This window comes from Ranitomeya variabilis, chromosome 1, assembly GCF_051348905.1.
Source record: "Ranitomeya variabilis isolate aRanVar5 chromosome 1, aRanVar5.hap1, whole genome shotgun sequence".
Taxonomy (NCBI): domain Eukaryota; kingdom Metazoa; phylum Chordata; class Amphibia; order Anura; family Dendrobatidae; genus Ranitomeya; species Ranitomeya variabilis.
In genome coordinates, this window is record NC_135232.1 from 653,536,377 (window position 1) to 653,561,120 (window position 24,744).

The following is a 24,744-nucleotide window of genomic DNA, read 5'->3' on the forward strand; positions in this document are numbered from 1 at the left end:
GACAATCAGTGACCTCTGACCGCCTGTTGGGACAGATTTCTCAACACTGCCTAAGGCTGCCGTCACACTAGCAGTATTTGGTCAATATTTTACATCAGTACTGGTAGCCAAAACCAGGAGTGGAACAATTAGAGGGAAAGTATAATAGAAACATATGCACCACTTCTGCATTTATCACCCACTCCTGGTTTTGGCTACAAATACTGATGGAAAATACTGACCAAATACTGCTAGTGTGACGGCAGCCTAATCTTTAGACACTGCAAACTTCGACTAGGCAGTCTTAAAATGAGCTTGTTTTATCACAGTGATTCATGCTTTTTGATAAATCTGATGCATCATTAGATTGTCTAGTCTAAGATTGCACCTTCCATAAATTAGCTTACCACAAAGTAAGCTAATTTATAGAAGTTGCACAAAATATTTGGCTCAGTTTTTAGCTCAAGATGCCACATTAGGTCACAATATTTTATGTTAAACAACAAGCCTCATATCTGCAGGGTATCATCTGCGGGTTAATAGCGTTTTGACACCGGGCAGTGCTAGAACTGAGAGCCCTGATGCTAAGAGGAAATTAACTTTATCCCCCTGGCTGCGTTCGGCTTCCATTCATAGTGTATAGAGTGGTGGCTGTAACTGTGTCCCCGTCACCGACTGGCAGCAGGATCAGCATTAGAGCCGTCATCCAGTCAGTGCTGGGGGAGCAGTTACATACACAGAGAGATGACTGAAACCGCGCCGGAAACACCCCTATGACTGGAACGCTGCCGGGGAGAAGAAAGATCATTTTCTCCCAGCATTGGGGTTCTCAGTGCGGCAGCCGCACAGTGTCAGAATACTATTAACCTGCAGACTAACCCCAGATATGCAGGCTAATAGTGTTATATTACATGACATGTTCCGTTTAAATATAGGGCGAATCATGAAAGGCAGCTTTTGGAGCAAATAACTTCTTCAGGTAGTAAAGTAGGGGCAGACACTGAAAAGATTTAATGACATGTCGCATTTTGCTTCAGTTTTGTGCACATTTTTAAAAAATCCACGTTTTCTCTGCACTATACAGACATTTAGGGTAAGTTCACACAGGGCGTTTTTGCTGTGTTTTTTTATGCTAATTTTCAGCTGCTTTTTACAGTACCAGCAAAGCCTATGAGATTTCAGAAATCTCATGCACACACATTGTTTTTTTGTTTGATCAGTATTTTGTGATTTGCTGCGTTTTTTGGACATAGAGCGTTTTTGCTGCGTTTTTTCAGCCATTGACTTAAATGGGTGTTGAAAAAACGCAGCAGAAACGCAGGTATCATTATTTGCTGCGTTTTTGCTGCAGAAATCCAAGGACATTAGCATGGACAAAGAGAAAAATAAAAACGCAGCAAAAAAACGCACCAAAAAAAGCACCAAATACGCAACAAAAAATGCACCAAAACCACACCTAAACCTCCGTTTTTGACGCAGCTTCTTTCCTGCCAAGATGATCAGGTTTTGTTGCAGAAAAAAAGCTGCAAAAACGCCCTGTGTGAACTTACCCTTACTTGTCATGACACCAGCAATTTTTGAGGCATTCACACATGAGATTCATCTAACTGGAATACATATAAGGTTATGATCACACGCAGCATTTTTGCAGTGGTTTTTGCTGTAAAAAAAGAAGCTGTATTTTACAGTGCCAGCAAAAGCTATGAGATTTCAGAAATCTCATGCACACACTTAGTTTTTTTTTCCTGACTGATGGCTCATACTCACTTGCGAGAAATACAGCCGAGCCTCGCATGTTAAAAACCCGGCTCTGCCGCCGGCACTTGGGAGCAGAGAGTGCGGCCGCACAGCAATACATGGAGCTGCACGCTCCGCTCTGTTACCATGCGAGACTCGGCCGTATTTCACGCAAGTGAGTATGAGCCCAAAATTTGAGAACGGCGTGTCAATGCTATCAGCATTTTTGCAGCGGTTTTGTCACGGGTTTACTGCAACAGGGAGGAGCCAGAAGACCACAGCGTCTGATTTTTCCTACTCCTGCACTGGTTAGAAGCACTTCACCTTCATATTAAACAGTGCAAGTTTCTTATAGCAGTGCAGGGGTTAATCTGCTCAGTTGAGAGCTCCTGGAGAGTTAAAGCTCAGCTGTGCACTGCTAGACACTCCCATCTCCTATTTACTCTGGGTCCTGGCTAGCACTCATTGTCAGAGTGGGTTATGCTGCATGGTTGGAAGTTGTTGTTGGTGGTTATTAGAGTAAGCGTTTGGTGGATTTATCTGTGACTGTTGCTAGGTTTTGAGTGTGTGATAATTCCCTTTCTTCTCCTACTTTGGTTTAACCCCATACCTCTGTTATTTGTGTGAGTATATTTGTATGTTTGGTATTTTCCGATATCCCTGTTCGTATTACCTTGTTAATCTGGTTGGTGTATTACGGTACACTACTACTCTCCTCTTCCCTGGGTGGGGGAAGGATACAGACTGAGGGCTAATTCAGGAGCTAAGGCAAGGTACGTGGTCCCAGCGTCTTCACCATAAGAAGTAATCCGGGGAACAGAGCAAGCTAGGGCGCCCCCTAGCGTTAGGGACCGGGATGGAGCCCTTGGTCCCAGGACACCCAGCAACAAAGTTGTGACAGTTTTATCTTCACAGAAAGCAATGAGTGCAAAAACACTATAAAAAATACACAAAACAGGTTTAGCTGCGATTTTGGTGAAAAAAACAAACTTTATTAAACATGTACTGTAGACAAATGACACGTGATTTTAATGCAAAAAAAGAAACAAAGCCTGTGATTTGAGTGCTGTGTTTTTACTCCCAAGAGAGCAGGATATTGCTGCAGAAAGAAAAAATCAAGAGTGAACATATACTAAATATTGCATGCAATGTTTCTTTGTCCAGTAACAGCATTAACCCCTTAACGACCACCGATACGCTTTTTAAGGATACTTATTAGTGATGGGGGAGTATGATTGTAACTCGAGATTTCCCGAGCATGCTCGGGTGTTCTCCGAGTATTTGGGAGTGCTCGGAGATTTAGTTTGTGTCGACGCAGATGCATGATTTGCGGCTGCGAGACAGCCTGAATACATGTGGGGATTCCCTAACAGGCAATCCCTGCATGTGTTCAGGCTGTCTATCAGCCGCAAATCAGCTACGGTGACACATGCCCAAATACTCCGAGAACACTCGTGCATGCTCAGGAAATCTCAAGTAACGAGCACACTCACTCATCACTAGTACTTATTTCTCAGCGACGCTTTTTAACGGCACTGAGAAAAAAGGGTATAGCTTCCCCCCAACGTCAGAAAATCTCCGGGGGCTCGGCTACCGGGGGGTAGCTGAGACCCCGGAGAACATTATTCAGGTTGGCTTTTACTGTACCCAGACTTGTGATCGCCGTTATTTACCGATAACGGCGATCGCAAAAAAAAGTTGAATTTCCCATTCATTTCTCTCTCCTCTGATATGATCTAGCATAACAGAGGAGAGAGAAATAGGGTCCCCCATGCCCCCCCCCGGTACCTTTCACATCCCTGGACCATCTGGCTCCATCCCAAGGCCCTCCGCATCTTCTTCCTGGAAGAAAATGGCGGGCGCATGCGCAGTACACCCGTCGAAATCTGCTGGTCGGTAACCGGCAACAATAGGAGATTTTTCCTATTGGTTCATTTTGATCCAATTTGATTGATAGACCCTAACACAGTGATCAAAATAAAAAAAACATTATAATTTAAACCCCCCCTTATCACCCCCTTAGTTAAGTAAAAATAATAAAATAAAAAAAATGTATTTTGTTTCCATTCTTTGCAGTTAGGGTTAGGGTTGGGGTTAGGGTTAGAGATAGGGTTAGAGTTGGGGCTGGGGTTTTGGTTTGAGGCTAGGGTTAGAGTTGGGGCTAGGGTTGTGTTGAGGTTATGGTTGGGGTTACGGTTGTGGTGTTGGGTTAAGGTGCTGTTAGGGTTAGGGCTGTGTTAGGGTTATGGGTGGCGTTATGGTTGTGTGTTGGGGTTAGAGTGGTATTGGGGTTATGGCTAGGGTTGGTGTTAGGGTTGTGTTGTGGTTAGGGTTGGGGCTAGGGCTGGGTTAGCTTTGGAGTTAGAATTGGGGGGTTTCCACTGTTTAGGTACATCTGGGGGTCTACAAAGGCGACATGGCGCCCGCCATTGATTCCAGCCAATTTTGCGCTCAAAAAGTCAAACGGTGCTCCCTCCCTTCTGAGCTCTGCCTTGCACCCAAACAGTTGCTTTCCCCCACATACGGGGTATCGGCATACTCAGGAAAAATTGCACAACAAATTTTGTGGTCCATTTTATCCTGATACCCTTGTGAAAATAAAAAAGTTTGGTTCTAAATTAAATTTTTGTGAAAAAGTAAAATGTTCATTTTTTTCCCTCCACATTGCTTTAGTTCTCGTGAAACACCTGAAGGGTTAATAAACTTCTTGAATGTGGTTTTGAGCACCTTGAGGGGTGTAGTTTTTAGAATAGTGTCACTTTTGGGTATTTTTTGTCATATTGACCCCCCAAACTCACTTCAAATGTGAGGTGGTCCCTAAAAAAATGCTTTTGTCAATTTTGTTGGAAAAATGAGAAATCGCTGGTCAAATTTTAACCCTTATAACTTCCTAACAAAAAAAATTATGTTTCCAAAATTGTGCAGATGTAAAGTGCACATGTGGGAAATGTTATTTATTAACTATTTTGTGTTACACGACTTCTTGATTTAAGGGCACAAAAATATATAGTTTGAAAATTGCAAAATTTGCTACATTTTAGCCAAATTTCAATTTTTTTTCATAAATAAACGCAAGTTACACTACCATTCAAAAGTTTAGGGTCACTTAGAAATTTCCTTATTTTTGAAAGAAAATCACAGTTTTTTCCAATGAAGCTAACATTACATGATTCAGAAATACACTCTATGCATTGTTAATGTGGTAAATGACTATTCTAGCTGCAAACGTCTGGTTTGTAATGCAATATCTTCATAGGTGTATAGAGACCCATTTCCAACAACCATCACTCCAGTGTTCTTATGGTACTTTGTGTTTGCTAACTGTGTAAGAAGGCGAATGGATGGTTAGAATACCCTTGAAAACCCTTGTGCAAGTATGTTAGCACAGCTGAAAACAGGTTGGCTGATTAGAGAACCTATAAACCTGACCTTCCATTGAGCTAGTTGAGAATCTGGGGCATTACACTTGTTGGTTCCATTAAACTCTCAAAATGGCGAGAAAAAAAAAAGAACTTTCATGTGAAACTCGACAGTCTATTCTTGTTCTTAGAAATGAAGACTATTCCATGCAAGAAATTGCCAAGAAACTGAAGATTTCCTACAACGGTGTGTACTACTCCCTTCAGAGGAGAGCACAAACAGGCTCTAACCAGAGTAGGAAGAGAAGTGGGAGGCCCTGCTGCACAACTGAGCAACAAGACAAGTACCGTATATACTCGAGTATAAGCCGAGATTTTCAGCCCAAATTTTTGGACTGAAAGCGCCCTTCTCGGCTTATACTCGAGTCACGGTCGGCGGGTGAGGGGGAGAGGGCGCTGAGGCATACTTACCTGCTTCCGGGGCTCCTGGCTCTGTCCCTGCAGTCCCACGGTCTCCGGGTGCCGCAGCTCTTCCCCTGTTCAGCGGTCACGTGGGACCGCTCATTAGAGAAATAGGGGTGGAGCCGCATATTCATTTCTCTAATGAGCGGTAACGGTGACCGCTGATAGAGGAAGAGGCTGCGGCACCGAAGACCAGCTGTCCGGGGGAAGGAGCGGGACGCCGGGAGCAGGTAAGTATTACATATTCACCTGTCCGCGTTCCACACGCCGGGCGCCGCTCCATCTTCCCGGCGTCTCTCCGCACTCACTGTGCAGATCAGTCAGTGCGGAGAGACGCCGGGACGGGACGCTGAGGAGCTGCAAGCAAGAGAGGTGAGTATGTCATTTTTTTTTATTGCAGCAGCAGCAATGGCACAGCTTTCTATGGTACATCTATGGGGCAATAATGAACGGTGTAGAGCACTATATGGCACAGCTATGGGGCAATAATGAACGGTGCAGAGCACTATATGGCACAGCTATGGGGCAATAATGAACGGTGCAGAGCACTATATGGCACAGCTATGGGGCAATAATGAACGGTGCAGAGCACTATATGGTACAGCTATGGGGCAATAATGAACGGTGTAGAGCACTATATGGCACAGCTATGGGGCAATAATGAACGGTGCAGAGCACTATATGGCACAGCTATGGGGCAATAATGAACGGTGCAGAGCACTATATGGCACAGCTATAGGGCAATAATGAACGGTGTAGAGCACTATATGGCACAGCTATGGGGCAATAATGAACGGTGCAGAGCACTATATGGCACAGCTATGGGGCAATAATGAACGGTGCAGAGCACTATATGGCACAGCTTTCTATGGTACAGCTATGGGGCAATAATGAACGGTGCAGAGCACTATATGGCACAGCTTTCTATGGTACAGCTATGGGGCAATAATGAACGGTGCAGAGCACTATATGGCACAACTTTCTATGGTACAGCTACGGGGCAATAATGAACGGTGCAGAGCACTATATGGCACAGCTTTCTATGGTACAGCTATGGGGCAATAATGAATGGTGCAGAGCACTATATGGCACAGCTTTCTATGGTACAGCTATGGGGCAATAATGAACGGTGCAGAGCACTATATGGCACAGCTATGGGGCAATAATGAACGGTGCAGAGCACTATATGGCACAGCTTTCTATGGTACAGCTATGGGGCAATTATGAACGGTGCAGAGCACTATATGGCACAGCTATGGGGCAATTATGAACGGTGCAGAGCACTATATGGCACAGCTATGGGGCAATAATGAACGGTGCAGAGCACTATATGGCACAGCTATGGGACAATAATGAACGGTGCAGAGCACTATATGGCACAGCTATGGGGCAATAATGAAAGGTGCAGAGCACTATATGGCACAGCTATGGGGCAATTATGAACGGTGCAGAGCACTATATGGCACAGCTATGGGGCAATAATGAACGGTGCAGAGCACTATATGGCACAGCTATGGGGCAATAATGAACGGTGCAGAGCACTATATGGCACAGCTTTCTATGGTACAGCTATGGGGCAATAATGAACGGTGCAGAGCACTATATGGCACAGCTATTTGGCCATAGTGAATGGTATGGAGCATCTATTCTTATTTTTCAAATTCACCGGTAGCTGCTGCATTTTCCACCCTAGGCTTATACTCGAGTCAATAAGTTTTCCCAGTTTTTTGTGGCAAAATTAGGGGGGTCGGCTTATACTCGGGTCGGCTTATACTCGAGTATATACGGTACATTAGAGAATGTAGTTTGAGAAATCGACGCCTCACATGTCCTCAACTGGCAGTTTCATTAAATAGTACATGCAAAACGCCAGTATCAATGTCTACAGTGAAGAGGCAACACTGGGATTCTGGCCTTCAGGGCAGAGTGGCAAAGAAAAAGCCATATCTGAGACTGGCTAATAAAAGGAAAAGAAAAATATGGGCAAAAGAACACAGACATTGGACAGAGGAAGATTGGAAAAAAGTGTTATGGACAGACGAATCCAAGTTTGAGGTGTTTGGATCACATAGAAGAACAATTGTGAGACGCAGAACTGAAAAGATGCTGGAAGAGTGCCTGATGCCATCTGTCAAGCATGGTGGAGGTAATGTGATGGTCTGGGGTTGGTAAAGTGGGAGATTTGTACAAGGTAAAAGGGCTTTTGAATAAAGAAGGCTGTTGTGAAATTGGATTCTGGGCTCCCCCGGTGGCCACTTGTGGAATTGAACTTGTGTGCATCATCCCCTCTGTTCACCTGCTCCTATCAGGATGTGAGAGTCGCTATATAACCTTGCTCCTCTGTCAGTTTCTTGCCGGTCAACAATGTAATCAGAAGCCTTCTGTGCTTGTTCCTGCTACTAGACAACTCCCAGCTAAGTTGGACTTTTGTCCTTGTGTGTTTTTGCATTTTGTTCCTGTTCACAGCTGCTGTTTCGTTACTGTGTCTGGAAAGCTCTAGTGATCGGAAATTGCCACTCTGGTGTTATGAGTTAATGCTAGAGTCTTAAAGGAATTTCTGGATGGTGTTTTGATAGGGTTTTCTGCTGACCATGAAAGTGTCCTTTCTGTCTTCCTGCTATCTAGAAAGCGGACCTCGATTTTGCTAAACCTATTTTCATACTACGTTTGTCATTTCATCTATAATCACCGCCAATATATGTGGGGGCCTCTGTCTGCCTTTTGGGAAAATTTCTCTAGAGGTGAGCCAGGACTGTCTTTTCCTCTGCTAGGACTAGGTAGTTCTCCGGCTGGCGCTGGGCATCTAGGGTTAAAAAACGTAGGCATGCTACCCGGCTACTTCTAGTTGTGCGGCAGGTTTAGTTCATGGTCAGTATAGTTTCCATCTTCCAAGAGCTAGTTCTCATATATGCTGGGCTATGTTCTCTCGCCATTGAGAATCATGACAGTTTGACCGGACTAAAAAAAGGGTTAAATTACTGGCTGAGAAAGGAGAGAAAAAAGAAGTCTGCTACAATTTTTTATTTTTTTTTTTTTCCCTCTAGTTCTGAGTGTGCTCTTAATTGAATCACTTGCTAGTCTGCCTATACTGCAGCCTTCCTCTCTTTCTCTCCTTCTAATCCTTGAATGGCTCTGTGTTCACCTGTTTCAAATGGATCTTCAGAGTGTAGCTACAGGTTTGAATAATCTCGCCACAAAGGTACAAAATTTGCAAGATTTTGTTGTTCATGCACCTGTGTCTGAGCCTAGAATTCCTTTGCCTGAATTCTTCTCGGGGAATAGATCTCACTTTCAAAATTTTAAAAATAATTGCAAATTGTTTTTGTCCCTGAAGTCTCGCTCTGCCGGAGACCCTGCACAGCAGGTCAGGATTGTAATTTCCTTGCTCCGGGGCGACCCTCAGGACTGGGCTTTTGCATTGGCACCAGGGGATCCTGCGTTGCTCAATGTGGATGCGTTTTTTCTGGCCTTGGGGTTGCTTTATGAGGAACCTCATTTAGAGCTTCAGGCGGAAAAGGCCTTGATGTCCTTGTCTCAGGGGCAAGATGAAGCTGAAATATACTGCCAAAAATTCCGCAAATGGTCTGTGCTTACTCAGTGGAATGAGTGCGCCCTGGCGGCGATTTTCAGAGAAGGTCTCTCTGATGCCATTAAGGATGTTATGGTGGGGTTCCCTGTGCCTGCGAGTCTGAATGAGTCCATGACGATGGCTATTCAGATCGATAGGCGTCTGCGGGAGCGCAAACCTGTGCACCATTTGGCGGTGTCTACTGAGAAAACGCCAGAAAATATGCAATGTGATAGAATTCTGTCCAGAAGCGAGCGGCAGAATTTTAGACGAAAAAATGGGTTGTGCTTCTATTGTGGTGATTCAACTCATGTTATATCAGCATGCTTTAAGCGTACTAAGAAGCCTGACAAGTCTGTTTCAATTAGCACTTTACAGTCTAAGTTTATTCTATCTGTGACCCTGATTTGTTCTTTGTCATCTATTACCGCGGACGCCTATGTCGACTCTGGCGCTGCTTTGAGTCTTATGGATTGGTCCTTTGCCAAACGCTGTGGGTATGATTTGGAGCCACTGGAGGCTCCGATACCTCTGAAAGGGATTGACTCCACCCCATTGGCTAGTAATAAACCACAATACTGGACACAAGTGACTATGCGTGTTAATCCGGATCACCAGGAGGTTATTCGCTTTCTGGTGCTGTATAATCTACATGATGTTTTGGTGCTGGGATTGCCATGGCTGCAATCTCATAACCCAGTCCTCGACTGGAGAGCTATGTCTGTGTTAAGCTGGGGATGTAAAGGAACTCATGGGGACGTACCTTTGGTTTCCATTTCATCATCTACTCCCTCTGAGATTCCTGAATTCTTGTCTGACTTTCGTGACGTTTTTGAAGAACCCAAGGTTGGTTCACTACCTCCGCACCGGGAGTGCGATTGTGCCATAGACTTGATTCCGGGTAGTAAATACCCTAAGGGTCGTTTATTTAATCTGTCTGTGCCTGAACACGCTGCTATGCGAGAATATATAAAGGAGTCCTTGGAAAAGGGACATATTCGTCCTTCGTCATCTCCCTTAGGAGCCGGTTTTTTCTTTGTGTCTAAGAAAGACGGCTCTTTGAGGCCGTGTATTGATTATCGACTTTTGAATAAAATCACGGTTAAATATCAATATCCGTTACCACTGCTTACTGATTTGTTTGCTCGTATAAAGGGGGCCAAGTGGTTCTCTAAGATTGATCTCCGTGGGGCGTATAATTTGGTGCGAATCAAGCAGGGGGATGAGTGGAAAACCGCATTTAATACGCCCGAGGGCCATTTTGAGTATTTGGTGATGCCTTTTGGTCTTTCAAATGCCCCTTCAGTCTTCCAGTCCTTTATGCATGACATTTTCCGCGATTATTTGGATAAATTTATGATTGTGTATCTGGATGATATTCTGATTTTTTCGGATGACTGGGACTCTCATGTCCAGCAGGTCAGGAGGGTTTTTCAGGTTTTGCGGTCTAATTCCTTGTGTGTGAAGGGTTCTAAGTGTGTTTTTGAGGTTCAAAAGATTTCTTTCTTGGGATACATTTTTTCCCCCTCTTCCATCGAGATGGATCCTGTCAAGGTTCAGGCTATTGGTGATTGGACGCAACCCTCTTCTCTTAAGAGTCTTCAGAAATTTTTGGGCTTTGCTAACTTTTATCGTCGATTTATTGCTGGTTTTTCTGATGTTGTAAAACCATTGACTGATTTGACTAAGAAGGGTGCTGATGTTGCTGATTGGTCCCCTGATGCTGTGGAGGCCTTTCGGGAGCTCAAGCGCCGCTTTTCTTCCGCCCCAGTGTTGCATCAGCCTGATGTTGCTCTTCCTTTTCAGGTTGAGGTCGACGCTTCTGAAATCGGAGCTGGGGCGGTGTTGTCGCAGAGAAGTTCCGACTGCTCCGTGATGAGACCTTGTGCTTTTTTTTCCCGTAATTTTTCGCCCGCCGAGCGGAATTATGATATTGGGAATCGGGAGCTTTTGGCCATGAAGTGGGCTTTTGAGGAGTGGCGTCACTGGCTTGAGGGGGCCAGACATCAGGTGGTGGTATTGACTGACCACAAAAATTTAATTTACCTTGAGTCTGCCAGGCGCCTGAATCCTAGACAGGCGCGCTGGTCGTTGTTTTTCTCTCGGTTTAATTTTGTGGTGTCGTACCTACCGGGTTCTAAGAATGTTAAGGCGGATGCCCTTTCTAGGAGTTTTGAGCCTGACTCCCCTGGTAATTCTGAGCCCACAGGTATCCTTAAAGATGGAGTGATATTGTCTGCCGTTTCTCCAGACCTGCGGCGGGCCTTGCAGGAGTTTCAGGCGGATAGACCTGATCGTTGCCCACCTGGTAGACTGTTTGTTCCTGATGATTGGACCAGTAGAGTCATCTCTGAGGTTCATTCTTCTGCGTTGGCAGGTCATCCTGGAATCTTTGGTACCAGGGATTTGGTGGCAAGGTCCTTCTGGTGGCCTTCCCTGTCACGAGATGTGCGAGGCTTTGTGCAGTCTTGTGACGTTTGTGCTCGGGCCAAGCCTTGTTGTTCTCGGGCTAGTGGATTGTTGTTGCCCTTGCCTATCCCGAAGAGGCCTTGGACGCACATCTCGATGGATTTTATTTCGGATCTGCCTGTTTCTCAGAAGATGTCTGTCATCTGGGTGGTGTGTGACCGTTTCTCTAAGATGGTCCATCTGGTTCCCTTGCCTAAGTTGCCTTCTTCTTCCGAGTTGGTTCCTCTGTTTTTTCAAAATGTTGTTCGTTTGCATGGTATTCCTGAGAATATCGTTTCTGACAGAGGGACCCAATTCGTGTCTAGATTTTGGCGGGCATTCTGTGCTAGGATGGGCATAGATTTGTCTTTTTCGTCTGCTTTCCATCCTCAGACTAATGGCCAGACCGAGCGGACTAATCAGACCTTGGAGACATATTTGAGGTGTTTTGTGTCTGCGGATCAGGATGATTGGGTTGCTTTTTTGCCTTTGGCGGAGTTCGCCCTCAATAATCGGGCCAGCTCTGCCACCTTGGTGTCCCCGTTTTTCTGTAATTTGGGGTTTCATCCTCGATTTTCCTCCGGTCAAGTGGAATCTTCGGATTGTCCTGGAGTGGATGCTGTGGTGGAGAGGTTGCATCAGATTTGGGGGCAGGTGGTGGACAATTTGAAGTTGTCCCAGGAGAAGACTCAGCTTTTTGCCAACCGCCGTCGTCGTGTTGGTCCTCGGCTTTGTGTTGGGGACTTGGTGTGGTTGTCTTCTCGTTTTGTCCCTATGAGGGTTTCTTCTCCTAAGTTTAAGCCTCGGTTCATCGGCCCGTACAAGATATTGGAGATTCTTAACCCTGTGTCCTTCCGTTTGGACCTCCCTGCATCCTTTTCGATTCATAATGTTTTTCATCGGTCATTGTTGCGCAGGTATGAGGTACCGGTTGTGCCTTCCGTTGAGCCTCCTGCTCCGGTGTTGGTTGAGGGTGAGTTGGAGTACGTTGTGGAAAAGATCTTAGACTCTCGTGTTTCCAGACGGAGACTCCAGTATCTGGTCAAATGGAAGGGATACGGTCAGGAGGATAATTCTTGGGTCACTGCCTCTGATGTTCATGCCTCCGATCTTGTCCGTGCCTTTCATAGGGCTCATCCTGATCGCCCTGGTGGTTCTGGTGAGGGTTCGGTGCCCCCTCCTTGAGGGGGGGGTACTGTTGTGAAATTGGATTCTGGGCTCCCCCGGTGGCCACTTGTGGAATTGAACTTGTGTGCATCATCCCCTCTGTTCACCTGCTCCTATCAGGATGTGAGAGTCGCTATATAACCTTGCTCCTCTGTCAGTTTCTTGCCGGTCAACAATGTAATCAGAAGCCTTCTGTGCTTGTTCCTGCTACTAGACAACTCCCAGCTAAGTTGGACTTTTGTCCTTGTGTGTTTTTGCATTTTGTTCCTGTTCACAGCTGCTGTTTCGTTACTGTGTCTGGAAAGCTCTAGTGATCGGAAATTGCCACTCTGGTGTTATGAGTTAATGCTAGAGTCTTAAAGGAATTTCTGGATGGTGTTTTGATAGGGTTTTCTGCTGACCATGAAAGTGTCCTTTCTGTCTTCCTGCTATCTAGAAAGCGGACCTCGATTTTGCTAAACCTATTTTCATACTACGTTTGTCATTTCATCTATAATCACCGCCAATATATGTGGGGGCCTCTGTCTGCCTTTTGGGAAAATTTCTCTAGAGGTGAGCCAGGACTGTCTTTTCCTCTGCTAGGACTAGGTAGTTCTCCGGCTGGCGCTGGGCATCTAGGGTTAAAAAACGTAGGCATGCTACCCGGCTACTTCTAGTTGTGCGGCAGGTTTAGTTCATGGTCAGTATAGTTTCCATCTTCCAAGAGCTAGTTCTCATATATGCTGGGCTATGTTCTCTCGCCATTGAGAATCATGACAGAAGGCTATCACTCCATTTTGCAATGCCATGCCATACCCTGTGGACAGCGCTTGATTGGAGCCAATTTCATCCTACAACAGGACAATGACCCAAAGCACACCTCCAAATTATGCAAGAGCTATTTAGGGAAGAAGCAGGCAGCTGTATTCTATCTGTAATGGAATGGCCAGCGCAGTCACCAGATCTCAACCCCATTGAGCTGTTGTGGGAGCAGCTTGACCATGTGGTACGCAAAAAGTGCCCATCAAGCCAAACCAACTTGTGGGAGGGGCTTCTGGAAGCATGGGGTGAAATTTCTCCAGATTACCTCAGCAAATTAACTGCTAGAATGCCAAAGGTCTGCAATGCTGTAATTGCTGCAAAGGGAGCATTCTTTGACGAAATCAAAGTTTGAAGGAGAAAATTATTATTTCAAATAAAAATCTTTTTTTCGAACCTTGTCAATGTCTGGACTAGATTTTCAATTCACTTAGCAACTCATTTGATTAATAAAAGTATGAGTTTTCATGGAAAACACAAAATTGTCTGGGTGACCCTAAACTTTGGAACTGTAATGTATATGGAAGAAATTTTACAACTAATATGAAGTACAATATATCATGAAAAAACATTCTTAGAATCAGTGGGATCCGTTGAAGCGTTCCAGAGTTACCGTACAACCTCACTAGATGGTAGCCCGATTCTAACGCATCGGGTATTCTAGAATATGTATGTAGTTTATTCATGAAGATTTTAGAATAATACATTGAATACACAGGATTCGGCCGGCCGTGACCAATTAGCGAAGCGTGGTTCAAATCCAGCGCCAATTCGCGGCCGGACTGCGCCTGTCGCTGATTGTTCGCAGCCGGCCATGTAGTATATAACAGCCCACATAGTAAATAGCACAGCCACATAGTATATTGCACAGCCACAAAGTATATTGCACAGCCACGTAAGATATAGCACATCCACATAGTATATTGCACAGCCACGTAGTATATTGCACAGCCCACGCAGTAAATAGCACAGCCCACGCAGTATATAGCACAGCCCACGCAGTATATAGCACAGCCCACGCAGTATATTGCACAGCCCACGTAGTATATTGCACAGCCCAGGCAGTAAATTGCACAGCCCACGTAGTACATTGCACAGCCCACGTAGTATATTGCACAGCCCACGCAGTATATAGCAATGTGGGCATCATATCCCTGTTAAAAAAAAGAATTAAAATAAAAAATTGTTATATACTCACCTTCCGTTGGCCCCGGATCCAGATGAAGCGTTTACCAATGCTCCTCGTGTGCTCCGGTCCCAAGAGTGCATTGCGGTCTCGCGAGATGATGACATAGCGGTCTCGCGAGACCGCAATGCATGGAGCGGTCACCGGGGCGTCGCGAGGAGCAGGAAAGGCCGGTTCTGGATCCGAGGGGCCGACGGACGGTGAGTATATTACTATTTTTTATTTTCTTTATTATTTTTAACATTAGATCTTTTTACTATTGATGCCGCATAGGCAGCATCAATAGTAAAAAGTTGGTCACACAGGCTTAATAGCAGCGGTAACGGAGTGCGTTACACCGCTGCCATTAACCCTGTGTGAGCGCTGACTGGAGGGGAGTATGGAGCGGGCACTGACTGCGGGGAGTAAGGAGCGTCCATTTTGCCGCCGGACTGTGCCCGTCGCTGATTGGTCGTGGCCGTTTTGCCGCGACCAATCAGCGACTTGGATTTCCATGACAGACAGAGGCCGCGACCAATGAATATCCGTGACAGACAGACAGAAAGACAGACAGACAGAAAGACAGACAGACAGAAAGACGGAAGTGACCCTTAGACAATTATATAGTAGATAAAGTGACAGTGGTCAGAATTGTAAAAATTGGCTTGGTCATTAAGGTCAAAATTGGCTCGGTCACTAAGGAGTTAAGAGTTTCCAGGTGTCCCCATCCTTAGTGCACCCCCAATATCACACCATTGTGTCCAAATCCTTAGTGCCCCCCAATATCACACCATTGTGTCCCCATCCTTAGTGCCCTCCTCTATATCACACCATTGTGTCCCTGGTTTCCCCATCCTTAGTGTCTTCCTGCCCAATATCAGACCATTGTGTCCCTGATGTCTCCATTCTTAGTGCCCCCAATATCACACCATTGTGTCCCTGGTGACCCCACCCTTAGTGTCCCCCCCCCCAATATCACACCATTGTGTCCCTGGTGTCCCCACCCTTAGTGCCCCCCCAATATCACACCAGTGTGTTCCTGGTGTCCCAATCCTTAGTGTCCCGCTTCTAACATCACACCATTATGTCCCTGGTGTCCCTATCCTTAGTGCCCCCCTAATATCACACCATTGTGTCAATGGTGTCACCATCTTTAGTGCTGCCAATATCACACTATTGTGTCCCTTCGGAACCCATCCATAGTGTCCTCCCGATATCACACCATTGTGTCCCTGGTGTCCCCATCCTGTGCGCCCCCCCCCAATATCACATCATTGTGTCCCTGGTGTCTCCATTCTTTATGCCCCCCATCCAATTTCACATTATTGTGTCCCTGGTGTCCCCATCCTTAGTGCTCCCACCCCAATATCATACCATTGTGTCGCTGGCATCCCCAATATCACACCATTGTGTCCCTGGTGTCTCCATCCTTTGTGCCCCCCACCAATATCACATAATTGTGTCCCTGGTGTCCCCATCCTTAGTGTCCCCCCAATATCACACCATTGTGTCCCTGGTGTCCCCATCCTTAGTGTCCCCCGAGTATCACACCATCGTGTCCCTGGTGGCCCCATCCTTAGTGCACCCCAATATCACACCATTGTGTCCCTGGTGTCCCCATCCTTAGTGTCCCCCCAATATTACACCATTGTGTCCCTGGGGTCTCCATCCTTAGTGCACCCCCAATATCACACCATTGTGCCCTGGTGTCCCCCACACCATCATGTCTCTAGTGTCTCCATCCTTAGTGTCCCCTCAATATCACACCATTGTGTCCGTGGTGTCTCCATTCTTAGTGTACCCCCAATATCACACCATTGCGCTCTGGTGTCCCCATCCTTAGTGCACCCCAATATCACACCATTGTGTCCCTGGTGTCCCCATCCTTAGTGTCCCCCCAATATTACACCATTGTGTCCCTGGGGTCTCCATCCTTAGTGCACCCCCAATATCACACCATTGTGCCCTGGTGTCCCCCACACCATCATGTCTCTAGTGTCTCCATCCTCAGTGTCCCCCCAATATCACACCATTGTGTCCGTGGTGTCTCCATTCTTAGTGTACCCCCAATATCACACCATTGCGCTCTGGTGTCCCCATCTTTAGTGTTCCCTCAATATCACACCATCGTGTCCCTGAGATCCTCATCCTTAGTGCATCCCAATATCACACCATTGTGTCCCTGGTGTCCCCATCTTTAGTGCCCACAATACCACACCATTGTGTCCCTGGTGTCCCCATCCTCAGAGCCCCCCAATATCATACCATTGTGTCCCTGGTGTCCCCATCTTTAGTTCCGCCAATATCACACCATTGTGCTCTCCCAATATCACACCATTGTGTCCCTGGTGTCCCCACCCTTAGTGCCCCCCTATTATCACACCACTATTATCACACCATTGTGTCCCAGGTGTCCCCATCCTTAGTGTCCCCCATCTTTAGTGCCCCCCTAATATCACACCATTTTGGCGCTGGTGTGGCCATCCTCCGTGCCCCCCAATATCATACCATTGTGTCCCTGGTGTCACCATCTTTAGTGCCGCCAATATCATACTATTGTGCCCTCCCAATATCACAACATTGTGTCCCTGGTGCCTCTATTCTTTATGCCCCCCATCCAATTTCACACCATTGTGTCCCTGGTTTCCCCATCCTTAGTGCCCCCAATATCACACCATTAAGTCCCTGGTGTCCCCATCTTTAGTGCCCCCCTAATATCACACCATTGTGTCCCTGGTGTCCCCTGTTATGATCTGGTGACCTTGGAGCCGCATGAAAGACTTTCTCAGGAGTAGGGGGAACCTGTACTGACCGCAAACCCTAAACTAACACCGCAACTAGAAGTAGCCGTGGGATGTACCTAATACGTCCTAGACACCTCGACACAGCCGGAGGACTAAATACCCTTATAGATGGAAATGGGAATTCTATCTTGCCTCAGAGCAGAACCCCAAAGGATAGGCAGCCCCCCACAAATATTGACTGTGAGTATAAGAGGAAAGACACACGCAGGCAGAAAAACAGGATTTAGCAAAAGAGGCACTTCTAGCTAAATAGAAAAGGATAAGACAGAATTCTAAGCGGTCAGTATTAAAATCCTAAAAATATCCACAGCAGATAATACAAATATTCTATATCTAACTAAAGACATAGAAAGTATATCTGCATCTCCTGAGAATCCAGCATGACTGAAAAATCCAAACAAAGTCTAAGCTGGACAAAAACACAATAAATTGCACTGAATTGCAAAGCACACTGCATGTGTGCACATAGACAAAAAAACAGACACTTATCTTAGTTGAATTGGCAGCAGGGCATGAGGAACCAGAGAGAGATGCAATCCCTCCAAGAACAATGGACAACTGGCCAGGAGTCATGGATCCTGCACACCTAAATACCTAATAGAGCTGCAATCAGCAGAAACACCTGCCCTGGAAGACAACTGCACTACCACCAACAACCACCAACAACCACCGGAGGGAGCCCAAGAGCAGAATTCACAACAGTACCCCCCCCTTGAAGAGGGGTCACCGAACCCTCACCAGAGCCCCCAGGCCGATCAGGACGAGCCAGATGAAAGGCACGGGCCAAATCAGCAGCATGGACATCAGAGGCAAAAACCCAAGAATTATCCTCCTGGCCATAACCCTTCCATTTGACAAGGTACTGAAGCCTCCGCCTCGAAAAGCGAGAATCCAAAATGTTCTCAACCACATACTCCAACTCCCCATCAACCAACACAGGAGCAGGAGGATCAACAGAGGGAACAACGGGCACCACATATTTAAAGATCTATGAAAAACATTATGGATGGCAAAAGAGGCCGGAAGGGCCAAACGAAAAGACACCGGATTGATAATCTCAGAAATCCTATAAGGACCAATAAACCGAGGCTTAAACTTAGGGGAAGAAACCTTCATAGGAACATGACGGGAAGACAACCAGACCAAATCCCCAACCCGAAGCCGGGAACCAACACACCGACAACGGTTAGCAAAACGCTGAGCCTCCTCCTGAGACAACACCAAATTGTCCACCACATGAGCCCAAATCTGCTGCAACCTGTCAACCACAGAATCCACACCAGGACAATCAGAAGGTTCAACTTGCCCTGAAGAAAAACGAGGATGAAAACCAAAATTACAAAAGAAGGGTGAAACCAAGGTAGCCGAACTAGCCCGATTATTAAGGGCAAACTCGGCCAATGGCAAGAAAGCCACCCAATCATCCTGATCAGCAGACACAAAGCATCTCAAATAAGTTTCCAAAGTCTGATTAGTTCGCTCGGTCTGGCCATTTGTCTGAGGATGAAATGCGGAAGAAAAAGACAAATCAATGCCCAGCCTAGCACAAAAGGCCCGCCAAAACCTAGAAACAAACTGGGAACCTCTGTCGGACACAATATTCTCCGGAATACCATGCAAACGAACCACATGCTGAAAAAACAACGGAACCAAATCAGAAGAGGAAGGCAATTTAGGCAAAGGCACCAAATGAACCATCTTAGAAAACCGGTCACAAACCACCCAGATAACCGACATCCTCTGGGAAACCGGAAGATCTGAAATAAAATCCATAGAAATATGCGTCCAGGGCCTCTCAGGGACCGGCAAAGGCAAAAGCAACCCACTAGCACGGGAACAACAAGGCTTGGACCGCGCACAAGTCCCACAGGACTGCACAAAAGACATCACATCACGCGACAAAGAAGGCCACCAAAAGGACCTACCAACCAAATCTCTGGTACCAAAAATACCAGGATGGCCAGCCAACACAGAACAATGAACCTCAGAAATCACTCTACTAGTCCATCTATCAGGAACAAACAGTTTCCCCACTGGACAGCGGTCAGGTTTGTCAGCCTGAAATTCCTGCAGAACCCGTCGCAAATCAGGGGAAATGGCAGAAAGGACCACCCCTTCCTTCAGAATGCCGACCGGCTCAAGTACCTCAGGAGAATCAGGCAAAAAACTCCTAGAGAGGGCATCAGCCTTAATATTCTTAGAACCCGGAAGATACGAGACCACGAAATCAAAACGGGAGAAAAACAGGGACCATCGAGCCTGTCTAGGATTCAGCCGTTTGGCAGATTCGAGGTAAATCAGATTTTTGTGATCGGTCAAGACCACAATACGGTGCTTGGCTCCCTCAAGCCAATGTCGCCATTCCTCAAACGCCCACTTCATAGCCAACAACTTCCGATTGCCGACATCATAATTGCGTTCAGCAGGCGAAAACTTACGGGAAAAGAAGGCACACGGTTTCATCAAGGAACCATCAGAATTCCTCTGAGGCAAAACGGCCCCTGCTCCAATCTCAGAAGCGTCAACCTCAACCTGAAACGCAAGAGAAACATCTGGCTGACGCAACACCGGGGCAGAAGTAAATCGACGTTTAAGCTCCTGAAAGGCAGAGACAGCCACAGAGGACCAATTCGTTACATCAGCGCCTTTCTTCGTCAAATCGGTCAGGGGTTTAACCACACTGGAGAAGTTAGCAATGAAACGGCAATAAAAATTAGCAAAGCCCAAAAATTTCTGAAGGCTCTTCATGGATGTGGGCTGAATCCAATCATGAATGGCCTGAACCTTAACCGGATCCATCTCTATAGATGAGGGAGAAAAAATGAAGCCCAAAAAAGAAACCTTCTGCACTCCAAAGAGACACTTAGACCCCTTCACAAACAAAGCATTATCACGAAGGATCTGAAATACCATCCTGACCTGTTTCACATGAGACTCCCAATCATCGGAAAAAATTAAGATGTAATCCAAATATACAATCATGAATTTATCAAGATAATTCCGGAAGATATCATGCATGAAGGACTGAAAAACAGATGGAGCATTAGAGAGCCCGAATGGCATCACAAGGTATTCAAAATGGCCTTCGGGCGTATTAAACGCAGTTTTCCATTCGTCACCCTGCTTAATAGGAACAAGATTATATGCCCCCCCGAAGGTCAATTTTAGTAAACCAACTAGCCCCCTTAATCCTGGCAAACAAATCGGAAAGCAAAGGTAAAGGGTATTGAAACTTGACCGTGATCTTATTCAAGAGGCGATAATCAAATCAGGGTCTCAAGGAGCCATCCTTCTTAGCAACAAAAAAAGATCCCGCTCCCAACGGTGAAGAAGATGGCCGAATATGCCCTTTCTCCAAAGACTCCTTAACATAACTCCGCATGGCGGTATGTTCAGGCACAGACAGGTTGAAAAGTCGGCCCTTAGGAAACTTACAGCCTGGAATCAAGTCAATAGCACAATCACAGTCCCTATGCGGTGGAAGGGAACTGGACTTGGGCTCATCGAATACATCCTGAAAATCAGACAAAAACTCTGGAACTTCAGAAGAGGAGGAAGAGGAGATTGACATCACAGGAACGTCATTATGAACCCCCTGACAACCCCAGCTAGTCACAGACATAGACTTCCAATCCAACACAGGATTATGTATCTGCAACCATGGAAAACCCAGCACAATAGCATCATGCAAATTATGCAACACCAGAAAACGACAATCTTCCTGATGGGCTGGCGCCATGCACATGGTCACCTGTGTCCAAAACTGGGGTTTATTTTTAGCCAAAGGTGTAGCATCAATGCCCCTTAAAGGAATAGGGTTCTGCAAAGACTGCAAGGGGAAACCACAATGCCTGGCAAATTCAAAGTCCATTAAGTTCAAAGCGGCGCCTGAATCCACAAACGCCATGACAGAAAATGATGACAATGAGCAGATCAAGGTCACAGATAACAGAAATTTAGGTTGTACAGTTCCGATGGCACCTGAACTAGCGATTCTCTTTGTACGCTTTGGGCAGACTGAAATTACATGAGAAGCATCGCCACAATAAAAACACAACCTATTCTGACGTCTGAATCCTTGTTGTTCCATTCTAGACAGAATCCTATCACACTGCATAGGCTCAGGCATCTGTTCTGAGGACAACGCCACAGCGCGCACAGTTCTGCGCTCCCGCAAGCGCCGATCAATCTGAATGGCCAGAGACATAGAATCACTCAGACCAACAGGCGTGGGAAACCCCACCATAACATCTTTAACAGATTCAGAAAGACCCTTTCTGAAAATTGCCGCCAAAGCATCCTCATTCCATTTAGTCAGCACAGACCATTTTCTAAATTTCTGACAATACAATTCTGCCGCTTCTTGACCCTGAGATAGGGCCAACAAGGTCTTCTCCGCTTGATCCACAGAATTTGGTTCATCATATAATAATCCTAGAGCCTGAAATAAGGCATCTACATTAAGCAAAGCCGGATTCCCAGATTCCAGGGAAAATGTCCAATCCTGAGGGTCGCCACGCAGCAGGGAGATGACAATTTTAACCTGCTGAATGGGATCACCAGAGGAACGAGGCTTCAGAGCAAAAAACAGTTTACAGTTGTTTTTAAAACTCTAAAATTTGGACCTGTCCCAAAAAAACAAATCAGGAGTAGGAATCCTAGGCTCTAAAAGCGGAGTCTGAACAATATAATCAGAAATACCCAGCAAGCTGGTCTATATGAGAAACTAATCCCTGAACATCCATGCTAGCACAAGACTCCTCAGTCACCCAGAGGAAAAGAGGGAAGAAAAGACAAAGCAGGCTACGGAAAAAAAAATGGCTCTTTCTTCCCTTCTTCTGAGATGCATTTAACTCATTGTTGGCCAGTTGTACTGTTATGATCCGGTGACCTTGGAGCCGCATGAAAGACTTTCTCAGGAGTAGGTGGAACCTGTACTGACTGCAAACCCTAAACTAACACCGCAACTAGAAGTAGCCGTGGGATGTACCTAACACGTCCTAGACACCTCGACACAGCCGGAGGACTAAATACCCCTATAGATGGAAATGGGAATTCTATCTTGCCTCAGAGCAGAACCCCAAAGGATAGGCAGCCCCCCACAAATATTGACTGTGAGTATAAGAAGACACACGCAGGCAGAAAAACAGGATTTAGCAAAAGAGGCACTTCTAGCTAAATAGAAAAGGATAGGACAGAATTCTAAGCGGTCAGTATTAAAATCCTAAAAATATCCACAGCAGATAATACAAATATTCTACATCTAACTAAAGACATAGAAAGTATATCTGCATCTCCTGAGAATCCAGCATGACTGAAAAATCCAAACAAAGTCTAAGCTGGACAAAAACACAATAAATTGCACTGAATTGCAAAGCACACTGCATGTGTGCACATAGACAAAAAAACAGACACTTATCTTAGTTGAATTGGCAGCAGGGCATGAGGAACCAGAGAGAGATGCAATCCCTCCAAGAACAATGGACAACTGGCCAGGAGTCATGGATCCTGCACACCTAAATACCTAATAGAGCTGCAATCAGCAGAAACACTTGCCCTGGATTACAACCCCAAGACAACTGCACTACCACCAACAACCACCGGAGGGAGCCCAAGAGCAGAATTCACAACAGTCCCCATCCTCAGTGCCCCTCAATATCATACCATTGTGTCCCTGGTGTCCCCATCTTTAGTGCTGCCAATATCACACTATTGTGCCCTCCCAATATGACACCATTGTGTCCTTGGTGCCCCATCCTTTGCGACACCCCAATATCACACCATTGCATCCCTGGTGCCTCCATTCTTTATGCCCCCCCATCCAATTTAACACCACTGTGTCCCTGATGTCGCCAATATCACACCATTGTGTCCTTGGTGTCTCCATCCTTTGTGCCGCCCCCCAATTTCACACCCTTGTGTCACCATCCTTAGTGCCCCCGTCCCCAGCTCAATATCACATCATTGTGTCCCTGGTGTCCCCGGTGTCCTACCCTTAGTTCCCCCTCCCAATATCACACCATTTTGTCCCTGGTGTCCCCTTATCCCCCAAATATCAAACCATTGTGTGCCTGATGTCCCCTGTTATGATCCTTAGTGGCTGAGGATCACAGAATGGACTAGCTAAGTTACTGAACATAGAACAAGCTCTAGGGAGGTGGTAACTGGACTGACCGCAACCTGATCCTAACAAACACACTAAAGGTAGCCGGTGAACGTGCCTAAATTCCTGGACGTCTCGACGCAGCCTGAGAAACTTGCTACCCCTATAGAGAAAATAAGACCTCACTTGCCTCAGAGAAATGACCCCAAAGATATAGGAAGCCCCCAACAAATAATAACGGTGAGGTAAGGGGAAAATACAAAACGTAGAAATGAAAACAGATTCAGCAAATGAGGCCCACTAATACTAGATAGCAGAAGACAGGCAGGGAACTGTGCGGTCAGTAAAAAACCCTATACAAAATATCCACGCTGAGAATTCAAGAACCCCCACACCAACTAACGGTGTGAGGGGAGAAACTCAGCCCCCTAGAGCTACCAGCAAGCAAGGAAATCACATATTAGCAAGCTGGACAAGGACAAGTAAATAACCAAAAAACATATTGAACACTGATGAGCAAAAAATAACCAAACAGAAAACTTAGCTTCTCTTGGAGAGACTGATAGCGAAGGAATTCAGGAGGGATCAAAATAGCACTGAATACATCGACAGCAGGCAAACACTGAAAGTCCAGGTGAGCTAAATAGGATACCAGCTAACAGATAACGAGACAGCTGATCCAGCCTCAGACCTGCAGAATGACACAAAGAGCCACCAGAGGGAGCCCAAAGACAGCACTCACACAGTACCACTTGTGACCACAAGAGGGAGCCCAAAAACAGAGTTCACAACAGTACCCCCCCCTTGAGGAGGGGTCACCGAACCCTCATCAAAACCCCCAGGGTGATCAGGATGAGCCACATGGAAGGCATGAACCAAATCGGCCGCATGAACATCAGAGGCGACAACCCAGGAATTATCCTCCTGACCATAGCCCTTCCACTTAACCAAATACTGAAGCCTCCATCTAGAAATACGAGAATCCAAGATCTTCTCCACCACGTACTCCAATTCGCCCTCAACCAGCACCGGGGCAGGGGGCTCAACAGAAGGAACCACAGGCACCACATACCTCCGCAACAAAGACCTATGGAACACGTTATGAATGGAAAACGACGCTGGGAGGTCCAAACGAAATGACACCGGGTTAAGGA

General features: G+C 46.1%; 1 protein-coding gene across 3 annotated transcripts in view; it reads right to left on the bottom strand.

Annotated features, from left to right (window-relative positions):
• Nucleotides 1-24,744, bottom strand: part of TTC6 (tetratricopeptide repeat domain 6) — a 255,994-nt gene that overhangs the window by 207,430 nt on the left and 23,820 nt on the right. The window lies entirely within an intron of this gene.